The sequence below is a fragment of the Nicotiana sylvestris genome, chromosome 3, assembly GCF_000393655.2.
Source record: "Nicotiana sylvestris chromosome 3, ASM39365v2, whole genome shotgun sequence".
NCBI classification, from domain to species: domain Eukaryota; kingdom Viridiplantae; phylum Streptophyta; class Magnoliopsida; order Solanales; family Solanaceae; genus Nicotiana; species Nicotiana sylvestris.
In genome coordinates this window covers 17,797,098-17,804,131 of record NC_091059.1, presented here as the reverse complement: position 1 = coordinate 17,804,131, position 7,034 = coordinate 17,797,098, and positions in this window count along the sequence as shown.

Sequence of the window (7,034 nt, the reverse complement as noted above, 5' to 3'; positions counted from 1 at the left end):
TTTCACTTATAGCCAAACCTTCCTCACCTTTCAGCTCTTAGGAGCATTAAGTTAATTAAGAAAGTACTTCTGCCCATGATATTCCCCCTCCACTACTATATGTTTAATTCATTTGTTCCCCACTACCCTTGCCTTTTCTTTATTTAAAATCAAATAGGTATGGGCACCTATTTCTTAATCCATTTCCTTTAAACCTTTCCCCCACCATTATGTTTTGTTCCCCATTAGCACTAAACAATTCATTAGTTTAATGGTACTTTAATATTTTACTGACAGCCCACTTAAACTAGCCAATTTTTGAACTCTTCAATTCCCAAATTACCCCTGAAACTACTGTGATTTACTGTCCTAGTCCAATCCCTTGTAACTTATCAGTTATAACCAATTTCCTTAATCAAAATCAAACAGCAACTCAAACTACACAGATTAGATCAAACAGCAAACTGATATTAAATTGCTAAGATGCACATGTACATGGGAATAAATGACTGCATTCACCATTCTGAACCAAAACTAACAAAAATGAATGAAATATTGTAATATCCCAAATTCATATGCAACTAAGTTGATTGGCAATGGAGAGGAAAGAATCAATTATAACAGAATAAGACAATTTGAACCAACAGTAATATCAAACGATCACAGCTTTATACAATCACTCGCTGAACTTGCCTAAACCGAGATATTCAACAATATAAAGAGGAAACTAATCTAGAGGGAAAACAAACAGACAGGGGTTCGAGCGATTTCAACCAAATCCAATTAACTAAAAAAATCCAATTAATTACAGCGATGAACATTTGGACAGGAAAAAAGGTCCGAAGGAGGGGAAGAAGTAATTGACAATCACAGCGATGAAATTAGGCAAACACAAACAACAATCAAAAGAAAAAAAGGAAAAGAAGAGAACTACCTCATAAACTACAGGCCAAAACCCAATCTGTACCAATCGAACCTTCGATTTGAGGTTTGAAGCCGAGTCGGACCTTAATCGAGTGTTCTCGACTGAGAACACACTACTAAGATCGGCCACGGCCTCAATTTACTTTTGGATCGACTCCTAGGTTTTGTTCTTCTAGGGCTCGTCGATTGATTTGAAACTCGACCAGTTCTAGCAAGATTCGAGCCAGACCAAGGGCGTTTTAGGCACGAGGGAGGTCAGGTGGATAGCTGGTGTGAGTTTGGGGTTTATTAGATGAACTAGGGTTTTGGGTCCTGAGGTTCGATCACAAATTCGAAAAAGCCGGGGATGATTCGAGGACAACGGAGTGGGGATTTAGGTTGAGGGTGGTTAGGAGGTTCAGGGGTGTTATTTTGGCGGACATCGGAGTCGGAGCCGACGGGTTTACGGCGAAGGAGTGGAGAGGCGGCTAGGGTTTCGGAGGGGATTTGGTCTCTGAATTTGGAGACGATACAGAGAGGGGGGTCTGATGGGTTTTGGGGCATTGGGGGGGGTTGATATATTAAAAAAGGGTCAATCAATGTGAACCGTTGGATTAAGGGTGATGGAGGGTTCAGATCAACTTGGGGAAGGGAAACAGGGTCGTTTGGTTTAGTGCCGGGGTTGGATCGGTTATTGGGATGGACGAGTCGGGCTGTGAGGGAGTTGATCTGGACCGTTGATCAAGTGAGATCAACGACCCAGATTGAGAGTGACAAAAACGACGTCGTTTAGACGGTCGTATTGCCAGCCTTTTTTTTGACCGGGTAAAAAGGGTATTTGGACTGGGCCTGAACTCTCTTTTAAAATTGGCCCAGTCCGATTTTCTCTTGTTTTCTTCTATTTTCTTTTTAATTCCTAAAACCAAAATTCCTAAATTTAATTGTAAAACCAAGATTATTTTAAAAAGATATTAATTAACTCTTAACAACAATTAACACACAAGATTGAAAAATAAAATCGCACAATTAAACAATAAAAATGACAAAACTACCAAAATTCATATTTTTTGTGATTTTCATTCTTTAAAATAGGACATGGTTTAATTAATTCCAAAATGCATAATTTAATCCTAAATGCACATGCAACACATATTTTTGTATTTTTCTTAATTAAATTAGAAATAAACACGCGCAGACAAAAATACCAATAAATTACAAACAACACAAAACCATTTTATTTTGAATTTTTAGGAGTAGTTCTCATAGAGCAAAAATCACGTGCTCACAACCGCGCCAACCGGGACACGGTGGACGACTTGGGAAGTCATTTTTTTTGCCCTATTTCGTCCCCCACAGCCCCAAAACATAAAAACTTGCTCTACAAAGGAAAACTCTCAAAAACCTAACTCCTCAGGGGTCCCTCCACCATCCAAGGTAAGTTCTAATGATGATTCTAAGTTAATTTTAATTTCCCAACATCTTATTAATATGGGTAAACCCTCCATATCATTAGATATTCAATTTGGGACACCATTATTGAGAGAAGAAACCCTAGAACTCGAATTCAAGAAGATTGAACGTCAAAAAGGTAATATCTTCACCCTCTAGTTGATTCTATCATTGAATTAATGATTATAGACTCTATTTCATGAGGTATGAGTTGATGGATTTGATAGAAAAGCATGAACGGTGATAGGTTTGGGTTGTTGATAGGTTATTATTGGTTATGAGTGTTGATTACCTTATATGTGATAAAGAATAATGTTGTTTATAACCATTTGAGACTATTGAATTTATCTAAGAGCAAGAGAATGTGTTATTGGGTGTAGAAACACCATTAATAAGGGCTATGAAGCTTTATGCCACCGAGTGTTTGGTAAAATGCCTAAGTGACCAAAACATGACTATTGTTGCTAATTTGGAATCCCTTTAACTTGTATTGATATAGATTAAAGTCGAAAGGGTTGGCGAATGTTGTATTATGCTCAAGAGCAGGAAGTTAAGGTATGTGAGGCTAGCTCTCTATGTTTGGGAATTTTAATGATTCTCCCTACACTACATTTCTTTTACGACGTATCAATTGCCTCAGAAATATAGTTAAGCCTAGTTCCTTGAATAGTTGTAGGACTTCTATTCTCTAGCTTCATAACTCGTTCATGACTTTCATTCTGAATGTTGTGAGCTCAGTTCGTATCCAATATAGACTTGGTATTGATGTCCCAAAGTCTCAGTATAGCTTACTCAGCATGTCATAAACAGTTGAAGTTTCAGTGTTCACAACCAGTTCAAGAATACATGTCTTATTCTATTCCTTTTGAGTATTCCAGTATTATGTAACTCAGTATGATTCAGTATTCCAGTATAGTGTAACTCAGTGTGATCCAATATTCCAGTATCATGTAACTCAGCGTGATTCGGTATTTCACTATTATGTATTGCAGTATGATTCTCAATTCCTATATTTAAATCCATGAATGTCGAACACCTATATTTGGGCCTGAGGCCGCAACTAATGCTTTATGCATCCTAGGGCCTGAGGCCGCAGTTTATGCTTTATGCATCTTTGGGCCTGAGGCCGCAGTTTATGCTTTATGCATTTTGGACCTGAGGTCGCAGTTATGTATACGTATACTTGGGCCCGAGGCTGCAGTTTGTGCACACACACACACACACACATATATATTGGGCCTGAGGCCGCAATTTAATATTCAGATAAACAGGTTGTTCATCATTCAGAAGAGGGAGTATTCATATCCTTACTTCCTTTCAGTTCAATTATTAGTTACCGTTCAGTTATCAGCTATCATATATGTTACCAGTTATCAGTTCAGTTATCAGTTATCTCCAAATTTTGTTTTCCTAATGACATAAGAAAATACAACTTGATATATAACTAATCAGTATGGATTTTTTCAATCAAAAAATCCTTCTCAATTTTAATTATAACAACAATTATGAGTATATGTAAACCCCCCAAGAGAAATTGTTAGACGGATATATATTATTTATATATGTTCCCGATAGAGAATTATCAGATATCAGAAAAGTATCATACTTCAATTTGAATTTTGAATTGAATAGAAAATTGAAATTCTGTTTTCATAGAGCACAACCCGGGTTGCCCCGAATAGAACAGAGAACGACAATAAAACAATAAAAGAGAAGAAAGACGGATATTATAGATATCTCCACACGTGGTTAAGCCATACAAACCTTCTTTTTTTCAGTACTCAAATAGAGGCTTCATAGACTAGAGTAACAGTTAGACAAAGTCACAGGCTTTTCATATTAAGCTATGTTGGCTACAAATATATTTCAGAATTGTATTAGTATTTTCGCACTTTGATTTATATCATCCAGACTTTCAGTATATCAGCATGTGTTAGTTTATCTTCTGCATTCAGTATGTTATGATACCACATGTTGATTCAGCTAGCCAGTTGGTTCACTCGGTCACATATAGTCAGGCACTGAGTGCCGTGTTACGTCCAGGCCCAGGTTCGGGGCGTGACAATTTTACACTATTTGGCAAAACATATAAGGATTGTTTTAACCATTTGACCTTAGTTCTTAAAAGATGTGAAGAAACAAACTTAGTTCTTAATTGGGAAAAATTTCATTTTATGGTTACAGAAGGAATTGTTTTAGGACATAAAATCACTGCTAAAGGGATAGAAGTTGATAAAGCAAAAATTAATCTTATAGCAGGATTACCTCCTCCCACAACTGTGAAAGGAATTAGAAGCTTTCTAGGTCATGAAGGTTTTTACAGACGATTCATAAAAGGCTTCTCAAAGATTTCAAAACCGCTGACTAACCTCTTGATGAAAGACACTAAGTTTGATTTTTCAGGTGACTGTGTAAAAGCATTTGAAACCCTTAAGGAAAAGTTATCAACTGCACATGTAGTTGTGTCCCCTAATTGGTGTGTGATGCTAGTGATACAGTAGTTGGAGCTGTTTTAGGCCAAAGAAAAGATAAAATTTTTCATCCCATCTACTATGTTAGTAGGACATTGAGTGAGACACAAGTGAATTATGCCACGACAAAAAAAAGAGTTACTAGTAGTAGTGTTTGCTTTTGATAAGTTTCGCTCCTATTTGATAGGAACTAAAGTCACTGTTTTTACTGATCATGCAGCTTTAAAATACCTCTTAGCTAAGAAAGATGCTCGACCTAGATTATTAAGATGGATTTTACTTCTGCAAGAATTTGACCTTGAGATAAAGGATAAAAAAGGGACAGAGAACCAAGTAGCTGACCATTTGTCTAGATTAGAAAATCCTCCCCTTAAGTTTAATGAGATAAAAGAAGAATTTCCTGATGAACATATTTTTTCAGTTGACACAATTGTGACTCAACCACCCTAGTTTGCAGATATCGTGAAATACTTGGTTAGAAAGTGGATACCACAAGATTACTCTTACCAGCAAAGAAAAAAGCTTATATCTGATGCAAAGTATTATCTGTGGGGTGAACCTTACTTATTCAAAAATTGTGCAGATAATATCATTAGAAAGTGTGTACCTGAAGAAGAGATGAATAAAATTCTATATCACTGTCATGATGGAGCAATTGGAGGACATTATGCAACAAATCGAACAGCTTTTAAAGTTTTAGAAGCCGGATTCTTCTGGCCCACACTCTTTAAAGATGCCCTCGCATATGTAGCACAATGTGACAGGTGTCAGAGAACAGGTAATATCACCAAGAGAGATGAGATGCCACTGCAATCAATACAGGTATGTGAAATATTTGATGTTTGGGGAATAGATTTTATGGGTCCTTTTCCTTCTTCTCACTCTTTTGAATATATCCTTGTGGCTGTGGATTACGTGTCAAGATGTGTTGAAAACATCCCTACAAGAAAGAATAATGCTCGTATAGTGTGTAATTTTCTTAGAAAAAATATTTTTACCATATTTGGCACACCGCGAGTCATCATTAGTGACCAAGGAACTCATTTCATCAATAGGCAATTTTATGCTTTACTGTCAAAATATAATGTGACTCACAAAACAGGAACACCATATCATGCTCAAACTCAAGGGCAAGTTGAGGTTTCCAACCGCGAGTTAAAAAGAATTCTTGAAAAAACGGTTAGAATATCAAGAAAAGACTGGGCTTTAAAATTAGATGATGCATTATGGGCGTACCAAACGGCTTTCAAAACGCCAATTGGAATATCTCCATATAGATTAGTCTTTGGAAAAGCTTGTCATTTGCCCGTAGAATTAGAACATAAAGCTTTGTGGGCATTGAAAGCACTGAACTTTGATTTAACCTCCGCTGGTAAAAAACGATTTATTCAGGTTAATGAATTGGAAGAACTGAGATTGGGAGCCTATAAAAATGCTAAAATTTTTAAAGAAGAAACAAAAATATGGCATGACAAGTTGATCCGACCAAAGAGTTTAAAAATTGGAGATCAGATACTTCTTTACAATAGCCGACTCAGGTTATTCCCAGGAAAATTAATATCCAGGTGGACGGGTCCTTACAATGTTATAGGTGTTACTCCGTACGGGGCAATTGAAATTCAGAAAAATGGAGGAGACAAGTTTAAGGTAAATGGTTACAAGCTAAAATTGTACTATGGAAGACATTTTGAACAACATCCATCGGTTACTTTGATAGACTGATGAATTCTGCAATTAATAAGTCGAATTGACGACGTTAAACTCAGAACTAAGATACAAAACCCGTAGCCATTGAGGGAGAAGCAGTGGAGCCTCATAAGTCCGACATAGATTTGGGTAATTAAATGCTTAATCAATTGATCTGGTCAATATCCAGGTTATTGTACAACCAGAACATCTCATGAAGGCCTCTACAACAACAGAGTCACCTGTGCAGGAGTAAATCCATGGTGATCGGTATGCCTAAGTAACTGGTTGATTAACCATTTAATGAATCAATTCAAAATGTTAGCACAAGTAAATTTGTTGGTTTATATTTAAACCAGAACCAAATGACTGATAAGGTCTTAAATTAGTCAGTCTATTACATATAAAAACATGTGTTGTCACACACTCTTTCAAGTTTTTTCTTCTCTCTCCCTATATATATATATATATATATATCCCTATATATATATATATATATCCATCTTTTATTTTATTCTTAATTGTTGTTCTTGTACAATATTAAAG